The following is a 20779-nucleotide window of genomic DNA, read 5'->3' on the forward strand; positions in this document are numbered from 1 at the left end:
CGCATTGTTTCCAGTTGTCTCCCAGAAACAACAAATGGAATTTGCAAATACAAATCAAAATAAAATATTAATAAAATTGGGGTGCAACACGAGGACTTCCCAGGAGGTCACCCATTCTAGTACTACTCTCGCCCAAGCACATTTAACTTCGGAGTTCTGATGGGATCCGGTGCAATTGTGCTGGTATGATCGCACCCGTTTAATTCATGCTCGCTTAGATCTTTATGCACTATCTTGCTCCCCTCCATTAATTGTTTTAGATTTGAAAAAAATGTGTATGCAACCTTCCTCCCTTGGTAACCGTGCACAAGCTCCTACGTGAGCGGAGTGTTTGCTTTTCAGATCTGCCGCACCTCCGGATAGATGCAATACTATCGCGGGGCCCACAATGCATGACGAATGCCGAAAGCCCGGTTCTTGCATCGTTGCCATTCTGTAATGACGATCGTGCCGCAAATGGTCCGAGTATCCGACGCATTGTTTCCAGTTGTCTCCCAGAAACAACAAATGGAATTTGCAAATACAAATCAAAATAAATTATTAATAAAATTGGGGTGCAACACGAGGACTTCCCAGGAGGTCACCCATTCAAGTACTACTCTCGCCCAAGCACACTTAACTTCGGAGTTCTGATGGGATCCGGTGCATTAGTGCTGGTATGATCGCACCTGTTTAATTCATGCTCGCTTATATCTTTATGCACTATCTTGCTCCCCTCCATTAATTGTTTTAGATTTGAAAAAACTGTGTATGCAGCCTTCCTCCCTTGGTAACCGTGCACAAGCTCCTACGTGAGCAGAGTGTTTGTTTTTCAGATCTGCCGCACCCCCGGATAGATGCAATACTATCGCGGGGCCCACAATGCACGACGAATGCCAAAAGCCCGGTTTTTGCACGGTTCCCATTCAGTAATGACAATCGTGCCGCAAATGGTCCGAGTATCCGGCGCGTTGTTTGAGTTTGTATCGCCGAAACGACAAATGGAATTTGCAAATACGATATCGAAATAAAATATTAATAAAATTGGGGTGCAACACAAGGACTTCCCAGGAGGTCACCCATTCTAGTACTACTCTCGCCCAAGCACACTTAACTTCGGAGTCCTGATGGGATCCGGTGCATTAGTGCTGGTATGATCGCACCCGTTTAATTCATGCTCGCTTATATCTTTATGCACTATCTTGCTCCCCTCCATTAATTGTTTTAGATTTGAAAAAACTGTGTATGCAGCCTTCCTCCCTTGGTAACCGTGCACAAGCTCCTACGTGAGCGGAGTGTTTGCTTTTCAGATCTGCCGCACCCCTGGATAGATGCAATACTATCGCGGGGCCCACAATGCACGACGAATGCCAAAAGCCCGGTTTTTGCACGGTTCCCATTCAGTAATGACGATCGTGCAGCAAATGGTCCGAGTATCCGGCGCGTTGCTTGCGTTTGTCTCGCCGAAACGACAAATGGAATTTGCAAATACGATATCGAAATAAAATATTAATAAAATTGGGGTGCAACACGAGGACTTCCCAGGAGGTCACCCATCCTAGTACTACGCTCGCCCAAGCACACCTACCTTCGGAGTTCTGATGGGATCCGGTGCATTAGTGCTGGTATGATCGCACTCGTTTAATTCATGCTCGCTTAGATCTTTATGCACTATCTTGCTCCCCTCCATTAATTGTTTTAGATTTGAAAAAAATGTGTATGCAGCCTTCCTCCCTTGGTAACCGTGCACAAGCTCCTACGTGAGCGGAGTGTTTGCTTTTCAGATCTGCCGCACCTCCGGATAGATGCAATACTATCGCGGGGCCCACAACGCATGACGAATGCCGAAAGCCCGGATCTTGCATCGTTGCCATTCAGTAATGACGATCGTGCCGCAAATGGTCCGAGTATCCGACGCATTGTTTCCAGTTGTCTCCCAGAAACAACAAATGGAATTTGCAAATACAAATCAAAATAAAATATTAATAAAATTGGGGTGCAACACGAGGATTTCCCAGGAGGTCACCCATTCTAGTACTACTCTCGCCCAAGCACACTTAACTTCGGAGTTCTGATGGGATCCGATGCATTAGTGCTGGTATGATCACACCCGTTTAATTCATGCTCGCTTAGATCTTTATGCACTATCTTGCTCCCCACCATTAATTGTTTTAGATTTGAAAAAACTATGTATGAAGCCTTCCTCCCTTGGTAACCGTGCACAATCTCCTACGTGAGCGGATTGTTTGCTTTTCAGATCTGCCGCACCACCGGATAAATGCAATACTATCGCGGGGCCCACAATGCACGACGAATGCCGAATGCCTGGTTCCTGCATCGTTGCCATTCAGTAATGACGATCGTGACGCAAATGTTCCGAGTATCCGGCGCGTTGTTTGCGTTTGTCTCGCCGAAACGACAAATGGAATTTGCAAATACGATATCGAAATAAAATATTAATAAAATTGGGGTGCAACACGAGGACTTCCAGGGAGGTCACCCATCCTAGTACTACTCTCGCCCAAGCACACTTAACTTTGGAGTTCTGATGGGATCCGGTGCATTGGTGCTGGAATGATCGCACCCGTTTAATTCATGCTCGCTTAGATCTTTATGCACTATCTTGCTCCCCTCCATTAATTGTTTTAGATTTGAAAAAAATGTGTATGCAGCCTTCCTCCCTTGGTAACCGTGCACAAGCTCCTACGTGAGCGGAGTGTTTGTTTTTCAGATCTGTCGCACCTCCGGATATATGCAATACTATCGCGGGGCCCACAATGCTTGACGAATGCCGAAAGCCCGGTTCTTGCATCGTTGAAATTCAGTAATGACGATCGTGCCGCAAATGGTCCGAGTATACGACGCATTGTTTCCAGTTGTCTCCCAGAAACAACAAATGGAATTTGCAAATACAAATCAAAATAAAATATTAATAAAATTGGGGTGCAACACGAGGACTTCCCAGGAGGTCACCCATTCTAGTACTACTCTCGCCCAAGCACACTTAACTTCGGAGTTCTGATGGGATCCGGTGCAATTGTGCTGGTATGGTCGCACCCGTTTAATTCATGCTCGCTTAGATCTTTATGCACTATCTTGCTCCCTCCATTAATTGTTTTAGATTTGAAAAAAATGTGTATGCAACCTTCCTCCCTTGGGAACCGTGCACAAGCTCCTACGTGAGCGGAGTGTTTGCTTTTCAAATCTGCCGCACCTCCGGATAGATGCAATACTATCGCGGGGCCCACAATGCATGACGAATGCCGAAAGCCCGGTTCTTGCATCGTTGCCATTCTGTAATGACGATCGTGCCGCAAATGGTCCGAGTATCCGACGCATTGTTTCCAGTTGTCTCCCAGAAACAACAAATGGAATTTGCAAATACAAATCAAAATAAATTATTAATAAAATTGGGGTGCAACACGAGGACTTCCCAGGAGGTCACCCATTCAAGTACTACTCTCGCCCAAGCACACTTAACTTCGGAGTTCTGATGGGATCCGGTGCATTAGTGCTGGTATGATCGCACCCATTTAATTCATGCTCGCTTATATCTTTATGCACTATCTTGCTCCCCTCCATTAATTGTTTTAGATTTGAAAAAACTGTGTATGCAGCCTTCCTCCCTTGGTAACCGTGCACAAGCTCCTACGTGAGCAGAGTGTTTGTTTTTCAGATCTGCCGCACCCCCGGATAGATGCAATACTATCGCGGGGCCCACAATGCACGACGAATGCCAAAAGCCCGGTTTTTGCACGGTTCCCATTCAGTAATGACAATCGTGCCGCAAATGGTCCGAGTATCCGGCGCGTTGTTTGAGTTTGTATCGCCGAAACGACAAATGGAATTTGCAAATACGATATCGAAATAAAATATTAATAAAATTGGGGTGCAACACAAGGACTTCCCAGGAGGTCACCCATTCTAGTACTACTCTCGCCCAAGCACACTTAACTTCGGAGTCCTGATGGGATCCGGTGCATTAGTGCTGGTATGATCGCACCCGTTTAATTCATGCTCGCTTATATCTTTATGCACTATCTTGCTCCCCTCCATTAATTGTTTTAGATTTGAAAAAACTGTGTATGCAGCCTTCCTCCCTTGGTAACCGTGCACAAGCTCCTACGTGAGCGGAGTGTTTGCTTTTCAGATCTGCCGCACCTCCGGATAGATGCAATACTATCGCGGGGCCCACAACGCATGACGAATGCCGAAAGCCCGGATCTTGCATCGTTGCCATTCAGTAATGACGATCGTGCCGCAAATGGTCCGAGTATCCGACGCATTGTTTCCAGTTGTCTCCCAGAAACAACAAATGGAATTTGCAAATACAAATCAAAATAAAATATTAATAAAATTGGGGTGCAACACGAGGATTTCCGAGGAGGTCACCCATTCTAGTACTACTCTCGCCCAAGCACACTTAACTTCGGAGTTCTGATGGGATCCGGTGCATTAGTGCTGGTATGATCACACCCGTTTAATTCATGCTCGCTTAGATCTTTATGCACTATCTTGCTCCCCTCCATTAATTGTTTTAGATTTGAAAAAACTATGTATGAAGCCTTCCTCCCTTGGTAACCGTGCACAATCTCCTACGTGAGCGGATTGTTTGCTTTTCAGATCTGCCGCACCACCGGATAAATGCAATACTATCGCGGGGCCCACAATGCACGACGAATGCCGAATGCCTAGTTCCTGCATCGTTGCCATTCAGTAATGACGATCGTGACGCAAATGTTCCGAGTATCCGGCGCGTTGTTTGCGTTTGTCTCGCCGAAACGACAAATGGAATTTGCAAATACGATATCGAAATAAAATATTAATAAAATTGGGGTGCAACACGAGGACTTCCAGGGAGGTCACCCATCCTAGTACTACTCTCGCCCAAGCACACTTAACTTTGGAGTTCTGATGGGATCCGGTGCATTGGTGCTGGAATGATCGCACCCGTTTAATTCATGCTCGCTTAGATCTTTATGCACTATCTTGCTCCCCTCCATTAATTGTTTTAGATTTGAAAAAAATGTGTATGCAGCCTTCCTCCCTTGGTAACCATGCACAAGCTCCTACGTGAGCGGAGTGTTTGCTTTTCAGATCTACCGCACCTCCGGATATATGCAATACTATCGCGGGGCCCACAATGCATGACGAATGCCGAAAGCCCGGTTCTTGCATCGTTGCCATTCAGTAATGACGATCGTGCCGCAAATGGTCCGAGTATACGACGCATTGTTTCCAGTTGTCTCCCAGAAACAACAAATGGAATTTGAAAATACAAATCAAAATAAAATATTAATAAAATTGGGGTGCAACACGAGGACTTCCCAGGAGGTCACCCATTCTAGTACTACTCTCGCCCAAGCACACTTAACTTCGGTGTTCTGATGGGATCCGGTGCAATTGTGCTGGTATGATCGCACCCGTTTAATTCATGCTCGCTTAGATCTTTATGCACTATCTTGCTCCCCTCCATTAATTGTTTTAGATTTGAAAAAAATGTGTATGCAACCTTCCTCCCTTGGTAACCGTGCACAAGCTCCTACGTGAGCGGAGTGTTTGCTTTTCAGATCTGCCGCACCTCCGGATAGATGCAATACTATCGCGGGGCCCACAATGCATGACGAATGCCGAAAGCCCGGTTCTTGCATCGTTGCCATTCTGTAATGACGATCGTGCCGCAAATGGTCCGAGTATCCGACGCATTGTTTCCAGTTGTCTCCCAGAAACAACAAATGGAATTTGCAAATACAAATCAAAATAAATTATTAATAAAATTGGGGTGCAACACGAGGACTTCCCAGGAGGTCACCCATTCAAGTACTACTCTCGCCCAAGCACACTTAACTTCGGAGTTCTGATGGGATCCGGTGCATTAGTGCTGGTATGATCGCACCCGTTTAATTCATGCTCGCTTATATCTTTATGCACTATCTTGCTCCCCTCCATTAATTGTTTTAGATTTGAAAAAACTGTGTATGCAGCCTTCCTCCCTTGGTAACCGTGCACAAGCTCCTACGTGAGCAGAGTGTTTGTTTTTCAGATCTGCCGCACCCCCGGATAGATGCAATACTATCGCGGGGCCCACAATGCACGACGAATGCCAAAAGCCCGGTTTTTGCACGGTTCCCATTCAGTAATGACAATCGTGCCGCAAATGGTCCGAGTATCCGGCGCGTTGTTTGAGTTTGTATCGCCGAAACGACAAATGGAATTTGCAAATACGATATCGAAATAAAATATTAATAAAATTGGGGTGCAACACAAGGACTTCCCAGGAGGTCACCCATTCTAGTACTACTCTCGCCCAAGCACACTTAACTTCGGTGTCCTGATGGGATCCGGTGCATTAGTGCTGGTATGATCGCACCCGTTTAATTCATGCTCGCTTATATCTTTATGCACTATCTTGCTCCCTTCCATTAATTGTTTTAGATTTGAAAAAACTGTGTATGCAGCCTTCCTCCCTTGGTAACCGTGCACAAGCTCCTACGTGAGCGGAGTGTTTGCTTTTCAGATCTGCCGCACCCCTGGATAGATGCAATACTATCGCGGGGCCCACAATGCACGACGAATGCCAAAAGCCCGGTTTTTGCACGGTTCCCATTCAGTAATGACGATCGTGCAGCAAATGGTCCGAGTATCCGGCGCGTTGCTTGCGTTTGTCTCGCCGAAACGACAAATGGAATTTGCAAATACGATATCGAAATAAAATATTAATAAAATTGGGGTGCAACACGAGGACTTCCCAGGAGGTCACCCACCCTAGTACTACGCTCGCCCAAGCACACTTACCTTCGGAGTTCTGATGGGATCCGGTGCATTAGTGCTGGTATGATCGCACTCGTTTAATTCATGCTCGCTTAGATCTTTATGCACTATCTTGCTCCCCTCCATTAATTGTTTTAGATTTGAAAAAAATGTGTATGCAGCCTTCCTCCCTTGGTAACCGTGCACAAGCTCCTACGTGAGCGGAGTGTTTGCTTTTCAGATCTGCCGCACCTCCGGATAGATGCAATACTATCGCGGGGCCCACAACGCATGACGAATGCCGAAAGCCCGGATCTTGCATCGTTGCCATTCAGTAATGACGATCGTGCCGCAAATGGTCCGAGTATCCGACGCATTGTTTCCAGTTGTCTCCCAGAAACAACAAATGGAATTTGCAAATACAAATCAAAATAAAATATTAATAAAATTGGGGTGCAACACGAGGATTTCCCAGGAGGTCACCCATTCTAGTACTACTCTCGCCCAAGCACACTTAACTTCGGAGTTCTGATGGGATCCGGTGCATTAGTGCTGGTATGATCACACCCGTTTAATTCATGCTCGCTTAGATCTTTATGCACTATCTTGCTCCCCACCATTAATTGTTTTAGATTTGAAAAAACTATGTATGAAGCCTTCCTCCCTTGGTAACCGTGCACAATCTCCTACGTGAGCGGATTGTTTGCTTTTCAGATCTGCCGCACCACCGGATAAATGCAATACTATCGCGGGGCCCACAATGCACGACGAATGCCGAATGCCTGGTTCCTGCATCGTTGCCATTCAGTAATGACGATCGTGACGCAAATGTTCCGAGTATCCGGCGCGTTGTTTGCGTTTGTCTCGCCGAAACGACAAATGGAATTTGCAAATACGATATCGAAATAAAATATTAATAAAATTGGGGTGCAACACGAGGACTTCCAGGGAGGTCACCCATCCTAGTACTACTCTCGCCCAAGCACACTTAACTTTGGATTTCTGATGGGATCCGGTGCATTGGTGCTGGAATGATCGCACCCGTTTAATTCATGCTCGCTTAGATCTTTATGCACTATCTTGCTCCCCTCCATTAATTGTTTTAGATTTGAAAAAAATGTGTATGCAGCCTTCCTCCCTTGGTAACCGTGCACAAGCTCCTACGTGAGCGGAGTGTTTGTTTTTCAGATCTGTCGCACCTCCGGATATATGCAATACTATCGCGGGGCCCACAATGCATGACGAATGCCGAAAGCCCGGTTCTTGCATCGTTGCCATTCAGTAATGACGATCGTGACGCAAATGGTCCGAGTATACGACGCATTGTTTCCAGTTGTCTCCCAGAAACAACAAATGGAATTTGCAAATACAAATCAAAATAAAATATTAATAAAATTGGGGTGCAACACGAGGACTTCCCAGGAGGTCACCCATTCTAGTACTACTCTCGCCCAAGCACACTTAACTTCGGAGTTCTGATGGGATCCGGTGCAATTGTGCTGGTATGATCGCACCCGTTTAATTCATGCTCGCTTAGATCTTTATGCACTATCTTGCTCCCTCCATTAATTGTTTTAGATTTGAAAAAAATGTGTATGCAACCTTCCTCCCTTGGTAACCGTGCACAAGCTCCTACGTGAGCGGAGTGTTTGCTTTTCAGATCTGCCGCACCTCCGGATAGATGCAATACTATCGCGGGGCCCACAATGCATGACGAATGCCGAAAGCCCGGTTCTTGCATCGTTGCCATTCTGTAATGACGATAGTGCCGCAAATGGTCCGAGTATCCGACGCATTGTTTCCAGTTGTCTCCCAGAAACAACAAATGGAATTTGCAAATACAAATCAAAATAAATTATTAATAAAATTGGGGTGCAACACGAGGACTTCCCAGGAGGTCACCCATTCAAGTACTACTCTCGCCCAAGCACACTTAACTTCGGAGTTCTGATGGGATCCGGTGCATTAGTGCTGGTATGATCGCACCCATTTAATTCATGCTCGCTTATATCTTTATGCACTATCTTGCTCCCCTCCATTAATTGTTTTAGATTTGAAAAAACTGTGTATGCAGCCTTCCTCCCTTGGTAACCGTGCACAAGCTCCTACGTGAGCAGAGTGTTTGTTTTTCAGATCTGCCGCACCCCCGGATAGATGCAATACTATCGCGGGGCCCACAATGCACGACGAATGCGAAAAGCCCGGTTTTTGCACGGTTCCCATTCAGTAATGACAATCGTGCCGCAAATGGTCCGAGTATCCGGCGCGTTGTTTGAGTTTGTATCGCCGAAACGACAAATAGAATTTGCAAATACGATATCGAAATAAAATATTAATAAAATTGGGGTGCAACACAAGGACTTCCCAGGAGGTCACCCATTCTAGTACTACTCTCGCCCAAGCACACTTAACTTCGGAGTCCTGATGGGATCCGGTGCATTAGTGCTGGTATGATCGCACCCGTTTAATTCATGCTCGCTTATATCTTTATGCACTATCTTGCTCCCCTCCATTAATTGTTTTAGATTTGAAAAAACTGTGTATGCAGCCTTCCTCCCTTGGTAACCGTGCACAAGCTCCTACGTGAGCGGAGTGTTTGCTTTTCAGATCTGCCGCACCCCTGGATAGATGCAATACTATCGCGGGGCCCACAATGCACGACGAATGCCAAAAGCCCGGTTTTTGCACGGTTCCCAGTCAGTAATGACGATCGTGCAGCAAATGGTCCGAGTATCCGGCGCGTTGCTTGTGTTTGTCTCGCCGAAACGACAAATGGAATTTGCAAATACGATATCGAAATAAAATATTAATAAAATTGGGGTGCAACACGAGGACTTCCCAGGAGGTCACCCATCCTAGTACTACGCTCGCCCAAGCACACTTACCTTCGGAGTTCTGATGGGATCCGGTGCATTAGTGCTGGTATGATCGCACTCGTTTAATTCATGCTCGCTTAGATCTTTATGCACTATCTTGTTCCCCTCCATTAATTGTTTTAGATTTGAAAAAAATGTGTATGCAGCCTTCCTCCCTTGGTAACCGTGCACAAGCTCCTACGTGAGCGGAGTGTTTGCTTTTCAGATCTGCCGCACCTCCGGATAGATGCAATACTATCGCGGGGCCCACAACGCATGACGAATGCCGAAAGCCCGGATCTTGCATCGTTGCCATTCAGTAATGACGATCGTGCCGCAAATGGTCCGAGTATCCGACGCATTGTTTCCAGTTGTCTCCCAGAAACAACAAATGGAATTTGCAAATACAAATCAAAATAAAATATTAATAAAATTGGTGTGCAACACGAGGATTTCCCAGGAGGTCTCCCATTCTAGTACTACTCTCGCCCAAGCACACTTAACTTCGGAGTTCTGATGGGATCCGGTGCATTAGTGCTGGTATGATCACACCCGTTTAATTCATGCTCGCTTAGATCTTTATGCACTATCTTGCTCCCCTCCATTAATTGTTTTAGATTTGAAAAAACTATGTATGAAGCCTTCCTCCCTTGGTAACCGTGCACAATCTCCTACGTGAGCGGATTGTTTGCTTTTCAGATCTGCCGCACCACCGGATAAATGCAATACTATCGCGGGGCCCACAATGCACGACGAATGCCGAATGCCTGGTTCCTGCATCGTTGCCATTCAGTAATGACGATCGTGACGCAAATGTTCCGAGTATCCGGCGCGTTGTTTGCGTTTGTCTCGCCGAAACGACAAATGGAATTTGCAAATACGATATCGAAATAAAATATTAATAAAATTGGGGTGTGACACGAGGACTTCCAGGGAGGTCACCCATCCTAGTACTACTCTCGCCCAAGCACACTTAACTTTGGAGTTCTGATGGGATCCGGTGCATTAGTGCTGGTATGATCGCACTCATTTAATGCATGCTCGTTTAGATCTTTATGCACTATCTTGCTCCCCTCCATTAATTGTTTTAGATTTGAAAAAAATGTGTATGCAGCCTTCCTCCCTTGGTAACCGTGCACAAGCTCCTACGTGAGCGGAGTGTTTGCTTTTCAGATCTGCCGCACCTCCGGATAGATGCAATACTATCGCGGGGCCCACAATGCATGACGAATGCCGAAAGCCCGGTTCTTGCATCGTTGCCATTCAGTAATGACGATCGTGCCGCAAATGGTCCGAGTATCCGACGCATTGTTTCCAGTTGTCTCCCAGAAACAACAAATGGAATTTGCAAATACAAATCAAAATAAAATATTAATAAAATTGGGGTGCAACACGAGGATTTCCCAGGAGGTCACCCATCTAGTACTACTCTCGCCCAAGCACACTTAACTTCGGAGTTCTGATGGGATCCGGTGCATTAGTGCTGGTATGATCACACCCGTTTAATTCATGCTCGCTTAGATCTTTATGCACTATCTTGCTCCCCTCCATTAATTGTTTTAGATTTGAAAAAACTGTGTATGCAGCCTTCCTCCCTTGGTAACCGTGCACAATCTCCTACGTGAGCGGATTGTTTGCTTTTCAGACCTGCCGCACCACCGGATAAATGCAATACTATCGCGGGGCCCACAATGCACGACGAATGCCGAAAGCCTGGTTCCAGCATCGTTGCCATTCAGTAATGACGATCGTGACGCAAATGTTCCGAGTATCCGGCGCGTTGTTTGCGTTTGTCTCGCCGAAACGACAAATGGAATTTGCAAATACGATATCGAAATAAAATATTAATAAAATTGGGGTGTAACACGAGGACTTCCAGGGAGGTCACCCATCCTAGTACTACTCTCGCCCAAGCACACTTAACTTTGGAGTTCTGATGGGATCCGGTGCATTGGTGCTGGTATGATCGCACCCGTTTAATTCATGCTCGCTTAGATCTTTATGCACTATCTTGCTCCCCTCCATTAATTGTTTTAGATTTGAAAAAAATGTGTATGCAACCTTCCTCCCTTGGTAACCGTGCACAAGCTCCTACGTGAGCGGAGTGTTTGCTTTTCAGATCTGCCGCACCTCCGGATAGATGCAATACTATCGCGGGGCCCACAATGCATGACGAATGCCGAAAGCCCGGTTCTTGCATCGTTGCCATTCAGTAATGACGATCGTGCCGCAAATGGTCCGAGTATCCGACGCATTGTTTCCAGTTGTCTCCCAGAAACAACAAATGGAATTTGCAAATACAAATCAAAATAAATTATTAATAAAATTGGGGTGCAACACGAGGACTTCCCAGGAGGTCACCCATTCAAGTACTACTCTCGCCCAAGCACACTTAACTTCGGAGTTCAGATGGGATCCGATGCATTAGTGTGGTATGATCGCACCCGTTTAATTCATGCTCGCTTATATCTTTATGCACTATCTTGCTCCCCACCATTAATTGTTTTAGATTTGAAAAAACTGTGTATGCAGCCTTCCTCCCTTGGTAAGCGTGCACAAGCTCCTACGTGAGCAGAGTGTTTGTTTTTCAGATCTGCCGCACCCCCGGATAGATGCAATACTATCGCGGGGCCCACAATGCACGACGAATGCCAAAAGCCCGTTTTTTGCACGGTTCCCATTCAGTAATGACAATCGTGCCGCAAATGGTCCGAGTATCCGGCGCGTTGTTTGCGTTTGTCTCGCCGAAACGACAAATGGAATTTGCAAATACGATATCGAAATAAAATATTAATAAAATTGGGGTGTAACACGAGGACTTCCAGGGAGGTCACCCATCCTAGTACTACTCTCGCCCAAGCACACTTAACTTTGGAGTTCTGATGGGATCCGGTGCATTAGTGCTGGTATGATCGCACTCATTTAATGCATGCTCGTTTAGATCTTTATGCACTATCTTGCTCCCCTCCATTAATTGTTTTAGATTTGAAAAAAATGTATATGCAGCCTTCCTCCCTTGGTAACCGTGCACAAGCTCCTACGTGAGCGGAGTGTTTGCTTTTCAGATCTGCCGCACCTCCGGATAGATGCAATACTATCGCGGGGCCCACAATGCATGACGAATGCCGAAAGCCCGGTTCTTGCATCGTTGCCATTCAGTAATGACGATCGTGCCGCAAATGGTCCGAGTATCCGACGCATTGTTTCCAGTTGTCTCCCAGAAACAACAAATGGAATTTGCAAATACAAATCAAAATAAAATATTAATAAAATTGGGGTGCAACACGAGGATTTCCCAGGAGGTCACCCATCTAGTACTACTCTCGCCCAAGCACACTTAACTTCGGAGTTCTGATGGGATCCGGTGCATTAGTGCTGGTATGATCACACCCGTTTAATTCATGCTCGCTTAGATCTTTATGCACTATCTTGCTCCCCTCCATTAATTGTTTTAGATTTGAAAAAACTGTGTATGCAGCCTTCCTCCCTTGGTAACCGTGCACAATCTCCTACGTGAGCGGATTGTTTGCTTTTCAGACCTGCCGCACCACCGGATAAATGCAATACTATCGCGGGGCCCACAATGCACGACGAATGCCGAAAGCCTGGTTCCAGCATCGTTGCCATTCAGTAATGACGATCGTGACGCAAATGTTCCGAGTATCCGGCGCGTTGTTTGCGTTTGTCTCGCCGAAACGACAAATGGAATTTGCAAATACGATATCGAAATAAAATATTAATAAAATTGGGGTGTAACACGAGGACTTCCAGGGAGGTCACCCATCCTAGTACTACTCTCGCCCAAGCACACTTAACTTTGGAGTTCTGATGGGATCCGGTGCATTGGTGCTGGTATGATCGCACCCGTTTAATTCATGCTCGCTTAGATCTTTATGCACTATCTTGCTCCCCTCCATTAATTGTTTTAGATTTGAAAAAAATGTGTATGCAACCTTCCTCCCTTGGTAACCGTGCACAAGCTCCTACGTGAGCGGAGTGTTTGCTTTTCAGATCTGCCGCACCTCCGGATAGATGCTATACTATCGCGGGGCCCACAATGCATGACGAATGCCGAAAGCCCGGTTCTTGCATCGTTGCCATTCAGTAATGACGATCGTGCCGCAAATGGTCCGAGTATCCGACGCATTGTTTCCAGTTGTCTCCCAGAAACAACAAATGGAATTTGCAAATACAAATCAAAATAAATTATTAATAAAATTGGGGTGCAACACGAGGACTTCCCAGGAGGTCACCCATTCAAGTACTACTCTCGCCCAAGCACACTTAACTTCGGAGTTCAGATGGGATCCGATGCATTAGTGTGGTATGATCGCACCCGTTTAATTCATGCTCGCTTATATCTTTATGCACTATCTTGCTCCCCACCATTAATTGTTTTAGATTTGAAAAAACTGTGTATGCAGCCTTCCTCCCTTGGTAAGCGTGCACAAGCTCCTACGTGAGCAGAGTGTTTGTTTTTCAGATCTGCCGCACCCCCGGATAGATGCAATACTATCGCGGGGCCCACAATGCACGACGAATGCCAAAAGCCCGTTTTTTGCACGGTTCCCATTCAGTAATGACAATCGTGCCGCAAATGGTCCGAGTATCCGGCGCGTTGTTTGCGTTTGTCTCGCCGAAACGACAAATGGAATTTGCAAATACGATATCGAAATAAAATATTAATAAAATTGGGGTGCAACACGAGGACTTCCAGGGAGGTCACCCATCCTAGTACTACTCTCGCCCAAGCACACTTAACTTTGGAGTTCTGATGGGATCCGGTGCATTGGTGCTGGTATGATCGCACCCGTTTAATTCATGCTCGCTTAGATCTTTATGCACTATCTTGCTCCCCTCCATTAATTGTTTTAGATTTGAAAAAAATGTGTATGCAACCTTCCTCCCTTGGTAACCGTGCACAAGCTCCTACGTGAGCGGAGTGTTTGCTTTTCAGATCTGCCGCACCTCCGGATAGATGCAATACTATCGCGGGGCCCACAATGCATGACGAATGCCGAAAGCCCGGTTCTTGCATCGTTGCCATTCAGTAATGACGATCGTGCCGCAAATGGTCCGAGTATCCGACGCATTGTTTCCAGTTGTCTCCCAGAAACAACAAATGGAATTTGCAAATACAAATCAAAATAAATTATTAATAAAATTGGGGTGCAACACGAGGACTTCCCAGGGGGTCACCCATTCAAGTACTACTCTCGCCCAAGCACACTTAACTTCGGAGTTCTGATGGGATCCGGTGCAGTAGTGCTGGTATGATCGCACCCGTTTAATTCATGCTCGCTTATATCTTTATGCACTATCTTGCTCCCCACCATTAATTGTTTTAGATTTGAAAAAACTGTGTATGCAGCCTTCCTCCCTTGGTAACCGTGCACAAGCTCCTACGTGAGCAGAGTGTTTGTTTTTCAGATCTGCCGCACCCCCGGATAGATGCAATACTATCGCGGGGCCCACAATGCACGACGAATGCCAAAAGCCCGGTTTTTGCACGGTTCCCATTCAGTAATGACAATCGTGCCGCAAATGGTCCGAGTATCCGGCGCGTTGTTTGAGTTTGTATCGCCGAAACGACAAATGGAATTTGCAAATACGATATCGAAATAAAATATTAATAAAATTGGGGTGCAACACAAGGACTTCCCAGGAGGTCACCCATTCTAGTACTACTCTCGCCCAAGCACACTTAACTTCGGAGTCCTGATGGGATCCGGTGCATTAGTGCTGGTATGATCGCACCCGTTTAATTCATGCTCGCTTATATCTTTATGCACTATCTTGCTCCCCTCCATTAATTGTTTTAGATTTGAAAAAACTGTGTATGCAGCCTTCCTCCCTTGGTAACCGTGCACAAGCTCCTACGTGAGCGGAGTGTTTGCTTTTCAGATCTGCCGCACCCCTGGATAGATGCAATACTATCGCGGGGCCCACAATGCACGACGAATGCCAAAAGCCCGGTTTTTGTACGGTTCCCATTCAGTAATGACGATCGTGCCGCAAATGGTCCGAGTATCCGGCGCGTTGCTTGCGTTTGTCTCGCCGAAACGACAAATGGAATTTGCAAATACGATATCAAAATAAAATATTAATAAAATTGGGGTGCAACACGAGGACTTCCCAGGAGGTCACCCATCCAAGTACTACACTCGCCCAAGCACACTTACCTTCAGAGTTCTGATGGGATCCGATGCATTAGTGCTGGTATGATCGCACTCGTTTAATTCATGCTCGCTTAGATCTTTATGCACTATTTTTCTCCCCTGCATTAATTGTTTTAGATTTGAAAAAAATGTGTATGCAGCCTTCCTCCCTTGGTAACCGTGCACAAGCTCCTACGTGAGCGGAGTGTTTGCTTTTCAGATCTGCCGCACCTCCGGATAGATGCAATACTATCGCGGGGCCCACAACGCATGACGAATGCCGAAAGCCCGGATCTTGCATCGTTGCCATTCACTAATGACGATCGTGCCGCAAATGGTCCGAGTATCCGACGCATTGTTTCCAGTTGTCTCCCAGAAACAACAAATGGAATTTGCAAATACAAATCAAAATAAAATATTAATAAAATTGGGGTGCAACACGAGGATTTCCCAGGAGGTCTCCCATTCTAGTACTACTCTCGCCCAAGCACACTTAACTTCGGAGTTCTGATGGGATCCGGTGCATTAGTGCTGGTATGATCACACCCGTTTAATTCATGCTCGCTTAGATCTTTATGCACTATCTTGCTCCCCTACATTAATTGTTTTAGATTTGAAAAAACTATGTATGAAACCTTCCTCCCTTGGTAACCGTGCACAATCTCCTACGTGAGCGGATTGTTTGCTTTTCAGATCTGCCGCACCACCGGATAAATGCAATACTATCGCGGGGCCCACAATGCACGACGAATGCCGAATGCCTGGTTCCTGCATCGTTGCCATTCAGTAATGACGATCGTGACGCAAATGTTCCGAGTATCCGGCGCGTTGTTTGCGTTTGTCTCGCCGAAACGACAAATGGAATTTGCAAATACGATATCGAAATAAAATATTAATAAAATTGGGGTGTAACACGAGGACTTCCAGGGAGGTCACCCATCCTAGTACTACTCTCGCCCAAGCACACTTAACTTTGGAGTTCTGATGGGATCCGGTGCATTGGTGCTGGTTTGATCGCACCCGTTTAATTCATGCTCGCTTAGATCTTTATGCACTATCTTGCTCCCCTCCATTAATTGTTTTAGATTTGAAAAAAATGTGTATGCAACCTTCCTCCCTTGGTAACCGTGCACAAGCTCCTACGTGAGCGGAGTGTTTGCTTTTCAGATCTGCCGCACCTCCGGATAGATGCAATACTATCGCGGGGCCCACAATGCATGACGAATGCCGAAAGCCCGGTTCTTGCATCGTTGGCATTCAGTAATGACGATCGTGACGCAAATGTTCCGAGTATCCGGCGCGTTGTTTGCGTTTGTCTCGCCGAAACGACAAATGGAATTTGCAAATACGATATCGAAATAAAATATTAATAAAATTGGGGTGCAACACGAGGACTTCCAGGGAGGTCACCCATCCTAGTACTACTCTCGCCCAAGCACACTTAACTTTGGAGTTCTGATGGGATCCGGTGCATTGGTGCTGGTATGATCGCACCCGTTTAATTCATGCTCGCTTAGATCTTTATGCACTATCTTGCTCCCCTCCATTAATTGTTTTAGATTTGAAAAAAATGTGTATGCAGCCTTCCTCCCTTGGTAACCGTGCACAAGCTCCTACGTGAGCGGAGTGTTTGATTTTCAGATCTGCCGCACATCCGGATAGATGCAATACTATCGCGGGGCCCACAATGCATGACGAATGCCGAAAGCCCGGTTCTTGCATCGTTGCCATTCAGTAATGACGATCGTGCCGCAAATGGTCCGAGTATCCGACGCATTGTTTCCAGTTGTCTCCCAGAAACAACAAATGGAATTTGCAAATACAAATCAAAATAAAATATTAATAAAATTGGGGTGCAACACGAGGACTTCCCAGGAGGTCACCCATCCTAGTACTACTCTCGCCCAAGCACGCTTAACTTCGGAGTTCTGATGGGATCCGGTGCATTAGTGCTGGTATGATCGCACCCGTTTAATTCATGCTGGCTTAGATCTTTATGCACTATCTTGCTCCCCTCCATTAATTGTTTTAGACTTGAAAAAACTGTGTATGCAGCCTTCCTCCCTTGGTAACCGTGCACAAGCTCCTACGTGAGCAGAGTGTTTGCTTTTCAGATCTGCCGCACCACCGGATAAATGCAATACTATCGCGGGGCCCACAATGCACGACGAATGCCGAATGCCTGGTTCCTGCATCGTTGCCATTCAGTAATGACGATCGTGACGCAAATGTTCCGAGTATCCGGCGCGTTGTTTGCGTTTGTCTCGCCGAAACGACAAATGGAATTTGCAAATACGATATCGAAATAAAATATTAATAAAATTGGGGTGCAACACGAGGACTTCCCAGGAGGTCACCCATCCTAGTACTACGCTCGCCCAAGCACACTTACCTTCGGAGTTCTGATGGGATCCGGTGCATTAGTGCTGGTATGATCGCACTCATTTAATTCATGCTCGTTTAGATCTTTATGCACTATCTTGCTCCCCTCCATTAATTGTTTTAGATTTGAAAAAAATGTGTATGCAGCCTTCCTCCCTTGGTAACCGTGCACAAGCTCCTACGTGAGCGGAGTGTTTGCTTTTCAGATCTGCCGCACCTCCGGATAGATGCAATACTATCGCGGGGCCCACAATGCATGACGAATGCCGAAAGCCCGGTTCTTGCATCGTTGCCATTCAGTAATGACGATCGTGCCGCAAATGGTCCGAGTATCCGACGCATTGTTTCCAGTTGTCTCCCAGAAACAACAAATGGAATTTGCAAATACAAATCAAAATAAAATATTAATAAAATTGGGGTGCAACACGAGGATTTCCCAGGAGGTCACCCATTCTAGTACTACTCTCGCCCAAGCACACTTAACTTCGGAGTTCTGATGGGATCCGGTGCATTAGTGCTGGTATGATCACACCCGTTTAATTCATGCTCGCATAGATCTTTATGCACTATCTTGCTCCCCTCCATTAATTGTTTTAGATTTGAAAAAACTGTGTATGCAGCCTTCCTCCCTTGGTAACCGTGCTCAATCTCCTACGTGAGCGGATTGTTTGCTTTTCAGACCTGCCGCACCACCGGATAAATGCAATACTATCGCGGGGCCCACAATGCACGACGAATGCCGAAAGCCTGGTTCCTGCATCGTTGCCATTCAGTAATGACGATCGTGACGCAAATGTTCCGAGTATCCGGCGCGTTGTTTGCGTTTGTCTCGCCGAAACGACAAATGGAATTTGCAAATACGATATCGAAATAAAATATTAATAAAATTGGGGTGTAACACGAGGACTTCCAGGGAGGTCACCCATCCTAGTACTACTCTCGCCCAAGCACACTTAACTTTGGAGTTCTGATGGGATCCGGTGCATTGGTGCTGGTTTGATCGCACCCGTTTAATTCATGCTCGCTTAGATCTTTATGCACTATCTTGCTCCCCTCCATTAATTGTTTTAGATTTGAAAAAAACGTGTATGCAACCTTCCTCCCTTGGTAACCGTGCACAAGCTCCTACGTGAGCGGAGTGTTTGCTTTTCAGATCTGCCGCACCTCCGGATAGATGCAATACTATCGCGGGGCCCACAATGCATGACGAATGCCGAAAGCCCGGTTCTTGCATCGTTGGCATTCAGTAATGACGATCGTGACGCAAATGGTCCGAGTATCCGACGCATTGTTTCCAGTTGTCTCCCAGAAACAACAAATGGAATTTGCAAATACAAATCAAAATAAATTATTAATAAAATTGGGGTGCAACACGAGGACTTCCCAGGAGGTCACCCATTCAAGTACTACTCTCGCCCAAGCACACTTAACTTCGGAGTTCTGATGGGATCCGGTGCATTAGTGCTGGTATGATCGCACCCGTTTAATTCATGCTCGCTTATATCTTTATGCACTATCTTGCTCCCCACCATTAATTGTTTTAGATTTGAAAAAACTGTGTATGCAGCCTTCCTCCCTTGGTAAGCGTGCACAAGCTCCTACGTGAGCAGAGTGTTTGTTTTTCAGATCTGCCGCACCCCCGGATAGATGCAATACTATCGCGGGGCCCACAATGCACGACGAATGCCAAAAGCCCGTTTTTTGCACGGTTCCCATTCAGTAATGACAATCGTGCCGCAAATGGTCCGAGTATCCGGCGCGTTGTTTGCGTTTGTCTCGCCGAAACGACAAATGGAATTTGCAAATACGATATCGAAATAAAATATTAATAAAATTGGGGTGCAACACGAGGACTTCCAGGGAGGTCACCCATCCTAGTATTACTCTCGCCCAAGCACACTTAACTTTGGAGTTCTGATGGGATCCGGTGCATTGGTGCTGGTATGATCGCACCCGTTTAATTCATGCTCGCTTAGATCTTTATGCACTATCTTGCTCCCCTCCATTAATTGTTTTAGATTTGAAAAAAATGTGTATGCAACCTTCCTCCCTTGGTAACCGTGCACAAGCTCCTACGTGAGCGGAGTGTTTGCTTTTCAGATCTGCCGCACCTCCGGATAGATGCAATACTATCGCGGGGCCCACAATGCATGACGAATGCCGAAAGCCCGGTTCTTGCATCGTTGCCATTCAGTAATGACGATCGTGCCGCAAATGGTCCGAGTATCCGACGCATTGTTTCCAGTTGTCTCCCAGAAACAACAAATGGAATTTGCAAATACAAATCAAAATAAATTATTAATAAAATTGGGGTGCAACACGAGGACTTCCCAGGGGGTCACCCATTCAAGTACTACTCTCGCCCAAGCACACTTAACTTCGGAGTTCTGATGGGATCCGGTGCATTAGTGCTGGTATGATCGCACCCGTTTAATTCATGCTCGCTTATATCTTTATGCACTATCTTGCTCCCCACCATTAATTGTTTTAGATTTGAAAAAACTGTGTATGCAGCCTTCCTCCCTTGGTAACCGTGCACAAGCTCCTACGTGAGCAGAGTGTTTGTTTTTCAGATCTGCCGCACCCCCGGATAGATGCAATACTATCGCGGGGCCCACAATGCACGACGAATGCCAAAAGCCCGGTTTTTGCACG

At 46.1% G+C, this 20779-nt stretch overlaps 32 non-coding genes and 12 pseudogenes across 32 annotated transcripts; all 44 read right to left on the bottom strand.

Annotated features, from left to right (window-relative positions):
* Positions 1-78: 78 nt before the first annotated feature.
* On the bottom strand, positions 79-197 carry LOC148793877 (5S ribosomal RNA). Its single transcript, XR_016071492.1, has one exon. It is a non-coding gene; the product is annotated as a 5S ribosomal RNA (ribosomal RNA).
* Positions 198-551: 354 nt separating this feature from the next.
* Positions 552-670, bottom strand: LOC148793878 (5S ribosomal RNA). The gene has a single exon (XR_016073456.1). It is a non-coding gene; the product is annotated as a 5S ribosomal RNA (ribosomal RNA).
* Positions 671-1025: 355 nt separating this feature from the next.
* On the bottom strand, positions 1026-1144 carry LOC148793879 (5S ribosomal RNA). Its single transcript, XR_016074701.1, has one exon. It is a non-coding gene; the product is annotated as a 5S ribosomal RNA (ribosomal RNA).
* Positions 1145-1499: 355 nt separating this feature from the next.
* Positions 1500-1618, bottom strand: LOC148793880 (5S ribosomal RNA; annotated as a pseudogene).
* A 354-nt stretch (positions 1619-1972) lies between these two features.
* Positions 1973-2091, bottom strand: LOC148793881 (5S ribosomal RNA). The gene has a single exon (XR_016074675.1). It is a non-coding gene; the product is annotated as a 5S ribosomal RNA (ribosomal RNA).
* Positions 2092-2446: 355 nt separating this feature from the next.
* On the bottom strand, positions 2447-2565 carry LOC148793882 (5S ribosomal RNA). The gene has a single exon (XR_016070670.1). It is a non-coding gene; the product is annotated as a 5S ribosomal RNA (ribosomal RNA).
* Positions 2566-2919: 354 nt separating this feature from the next.
* On the bottom strand, positions 2920-3038 carry LOC148793883 (5S ribosomal RNA). The gene has a single exon (XR_016069151.1). It is a non-coding gene; the product is annotated as a 5S ribosomal RNA (ribosomal RNA).
* Positions 3039-3391: 353 nt separating this feature from the next.
* LOC148793884 (5S ribosomal RNA) lies at positions 3392-3510 on the bottom strand. The gene has a single exon (XR_016071711.1). It is a non-coding gene; the product is annotated as a 5S ribosomal RNA (ribosomal RNA).
* A 355-nt stretch (positions 3511-3865) lies between these two features.
* On the bottom strand, positions 3866-3984 carry LOC148793885 (5S ribosomal RNA). Its single transcript, XR_016074703.1, has one exon. It is a non-coding gene; the product is annotated as a 5S ribosomal RNA (ribosomal RNA).
* A 354-nt stretch (positions 3985-4338) lies between these two features.
* LOC148793886 (5S ribosomal RNA) lies at positions 4339-4457 on the bottom strand. The gene has a single exon (XR_016074980.1). It is a non-coding gene; the product is annotated as a 5S ribosomal RNA (ribosomal RNA).
* Positions 4458-4812: 355 nt separating this feature from the next.
* Positions 4813-4931, bottom strand: LOC148793887 (5S ribosomal RNA). Its single transcript, XR_016070671.1, has one exon. It is a non-coding gene; the product is annotated as a 5S ribosomal RNA (ribosomal RNA).
* A 354-nt stretch (positions 4932-5285) lies between these two features.
* On the bottom strand, positions 5286-5404 carry LOC148793888 (5S ribosomal RNA). Its single transcript, XR_016074371.1, has one exon. It is a non-coding gene; the product is annotated as a 5S ribosomal RNA (ribosomal RNA).
* Positions 5405-5758: 354 nt separating this feature from the next.
* LOC148793889 (5S ribosomal RNA) lies at positions 5759-5877 on the bottom strand. Its single transcript, XR_016071712.1, has one exon. It is a non-coding gene; the product is annotated as a 5S ribosomal RNA (ribosomal RNA).
* Positions 5878-6232: 355 nt separating this feature from the next.
* LOC148793890 (5S ribosomal RNA) lies at positions 6233-6351 on the bottom strand. The gene has a single exon (XR_016070176.1). It is a non-coding gene; the product is annotated as a 5S ribosomal RNA (ribosomal RNA).
* Positions 6352-6706: 355 nt separating this feature from the next.
* LOC148793891 (5S ribosomal RNA) lies at positions 6707-6825 on the bottom strand. Its single transcript, XR_016075791.1, has one exon. It is a non-coding gene; the product is annotated as a 5S ribosomal RNA (ribosomal RNA).
* Positions 6826-7179: 354 nt separating this feature from the next.
* LOC148793892 (5S ribosomal RNA) lies at positions 7180-7298 on the bottom strand. Its single transcript, XR_016072152.1, has one exon. It is a non-coding gene; the product is annotated as a 5S ribosomal RNA (ribosomal RNA).
* A 355-nt stretch (positions 7299-7653) lies between these two features.
* On the bottom strand, positions 7654-7772 carry LOC148793893 (5S ribosomal RNA; annotated as a pseudogene).
* Positions 7773-8126: 354 nt separating this feature from the next.
* LOC148793894 (5S ribosomal RNA) lies at positions 8127-8245 on the bottom strand. The gene has a single exon (XR_016070812.1). It is a non-coding gene; the product is annotated as a 5S ribosomal RNA (ribosomal RNA).
* Positions 8246-8598: 353 nt separating this feature from the next.
* Positions 8599-8717, bottom strand: LOC148793895 (5S ribosomal RNA). The gene has a single exon (XR_016071714.1). It is a non-coding gene; the product is annotated as a 5S ribosomal RNA (ribosomal RNA).
* A 355-nt stretch (positions 8718-9072) lies between these two features.
* On the bottom strand, positions 9073-9191 carry LOC148793896 (5S ribosomal RNA). The gene has a single exon (XR_016074704.1). It is a non-coding gene; the product is annotated as a 5S ribosomal RNA (ribosomal RNA).
* A 355-nt stretch (positions 9192-9546) lies between these two features.
* On the bottom strand, positions 9547-9665 carry LOC148793897 (5S ribosomal RNA). Its single transcript, XR_016068813.1, has one exon. It is a non-coding gene; the product is annotated as a 5S ribosomal RNA (ribosomal RNA).
* A 354-nt stretch (positions 9666-10019) lies between these two features.
* Positions 10020-10138, bottom strand: LOC148793898 (5S ribosomal RNA). The gene has a single exon (XR_016074809.1). It is a non-coding gene; the product is annotated as a 5S ribosomal RNA (ribosomal RNA).
* A 355-nt stretch (positions 10139-10493) lies between these two features.
* On the bottom strand, positions 10494-10612 carry LOC148793899 (5S ribosomal RNA; annotated as a pseudogene).
* Positions 10613-10966: 354 nt separating this feature from the next.
* Positions 10967-11084, bottom strand: LOC148793900 (5S ribosomal RNA). Its single transcript, XR_016074571.1, has one exon. It is a non-coding gene; the product is annotated as a 5S ribosomal RNA (ribosomal RNA).
* A 355-nt stretch (positions 11085-11439) lies between these two features.
* LOC148793901 (5S ribosomal RNA) lies at positions 11440-11558 on the bottom strand (annotated as a pseudogene).
* A 354-nt stretch (positions 11559-11912) lies between these two features.
* LOC148793902 (5S ribosomal RNA) lies at positions 11913-12030 on the bottom strand (annotated as a pseudogene).
* A 355-nt stretch (positions 12031-12385) lies between these two features.
* Positions 12386-12504, bottom strand: LOC148793903 (5S ribosomal RNA; annotated as a pseudogene).
* A 354-nt stretch (positions 12505-12858) lies between these two features.
* Positions 12859-12976, bottom strand: LOC148793904 (5S ribosomal RNA). The gene has a single exon (XR_016074572.1). It is a non-coding gene; the product is annotated as a 5S ribosomal RNA (ribosomal RNA).
* Positions 12977-13331: 355 nt separating this feature from the next.
* On the bottom strand, positions 13332-13450 carry LOC148793905 (5S ribosomal RNA; annotated as a pseudogene).
* A 354-nt stretch (positions 13451-13804) lies between these two features.
* On the bottom strand, positions 13805-13922 carry LOC148793906 (5S ribosomal RNA; annotated as a pseudogene).
* A 355-nt stretch (positions 13923-14277) lies between these two features.
* On the bottom strand, positions 14278-14396 carry LOC148793907 (5S ribosomal RNA). The gene has a single exon (XR_016069557.1). It is a non-coding gene; the product is annotated as a 5S ribosomal RNA (ribosomal RNA).
* Positions 14397-14750: 354 nt separating this feature from the next.
* LOC148793908 (5S ribosomal RNA) lies at positions 14751-14869 on the bottom strand. Its single transcript, XR_016072771.1, has one exon. It is a non-coding gene; the product is annotated as a 5S ribosomal RNA (ribosomal RNA).
* A 355-nt stretch (positions 14870-15224) lies between these two features.
* Positions 15225-15343, bottom strand: LOC148793909 (5S ribosomal RNA). The gene has a single exon (XR_016074705.1). It is a non-coding gene; the product is annotated as a 5S ribosomal RNA (ribosomal RNA).
* A 355-nt stretch (positions 15344-15698) lies between these two features.
* On the bottom strand, positions 15699-15817 carry LOC148793910 (5S ribosomal RNA; annotated as a pseudogene).
* Positions 15818-16171: 354 nt separating this feature from the next.
* LOC148793911 (5S ribosomal RNA) lies at positions 16172-16290 on the bottom strand. The gene has a single exon (XR_016072576.1). It is a non-coding gene; the product is annotated as a 5S ribosomal RNA (ribosomal RNA).
* Positions 16291-16645: 355 nt separating this feature from the next.
* Positions 16646-16764, bottom strand: LOC148793912 (5S ribosomal RNA; annotated as a pseudogene).
* A 355-nt stretch (positions 16765-17119) lies between these two features.
* Positions 17120-17238, bottom strand: LOC148793913 (5S ribosomal RNA). The gene has a single exon (XR_016069558.1). It is a non-coding gene; the product is annotated as a 5S ribosomal RNA (ribosomal RNA).
* A 354-nt stretch (positions 17239-17592) lies between these two features.
* Positions 17593-17711, bottom strand: LOC148793914 (5S ribosomal RNA). The gene has a single exon (XR_016071250.1). It is a non-coding gene; the product is annotated as a 5S ribosomal RNA (ribosomal RNA).
* A 355-nt stretch (positions 17712-18066) lies between these two features.
* On the bottom strand, positions 18067-18185 carry LOC148793915 (5S ribosomal RNA). Its single transcript, XR_016068814.1, has one exon. It is a non-coding gene; the product is annotated as a 5S ribosomal RNA (ribosomal RNA).
* A 354-nt stretch (positions 18186-18539) lies between these two features.
* LOC148793916 (5S ribosomal RNA) lies at positions 18540-18658 on the bottom strand. Its single transcript, XR_016072154.1, has one exon. It is a non-coding gene; the product is annotated as a 5S ribosomal RNA (ribosomal RNA).
* Positions 18659-19013: 355 nt separating this feature from the next.
* LOC148793917 (5S ribosomal RNA) lies at positions 19014-19132 on the bottom strand (annotated as a pseudogene).
* A 354-nt stretch (positions 19133-19486) lies between these two features.
* On the bottom strand, positions 19487-19605 carry LOC148793918 (5S ribosomal RNA). Its single transcript, XR_016071715.1, has one exon. It is a non-coding gene; the product is annotated as a 5S ribosomal RNA (ribosomal RNA).
* Positions 19606-19960: 355 nt separating this feature from the next.
* LOC148793919 (5S ribosomal RNA) lies at positions 19961-20079 on the bottom strand (annotated as a pseudogene).
* Positions 20080-20433: 354 nt separating this feature from the next.
* Positions 20434-20552, bottom strand: LOC148793920 (5S ribosomal RNA). The gene has a single exon (XR_016071793.1). It is a non-coding gene; the product is annotated as a 5S ribosomal RNA (ribosomal RNA).
* Positions 20553-20779: the final 227 nt, after the last annotated feature.

The sequence above is a fragment of the Nelumbo nucifera genome, chromosome 4 (assembly GCF_055504915.1).
Source record: "Nelumbo nucifera cultivar China Antique chromosome 4, China Antique-T2T, whole genome shotgun sequence".
In the NCBI taxonomy this organism is placed as follows: Eukaryota; Viridiplantae; Streptophyta; class Magnoliopsida; order Proteales; family Nelumbonaceae; genus Nelumbo; species Nelumbo nucifera.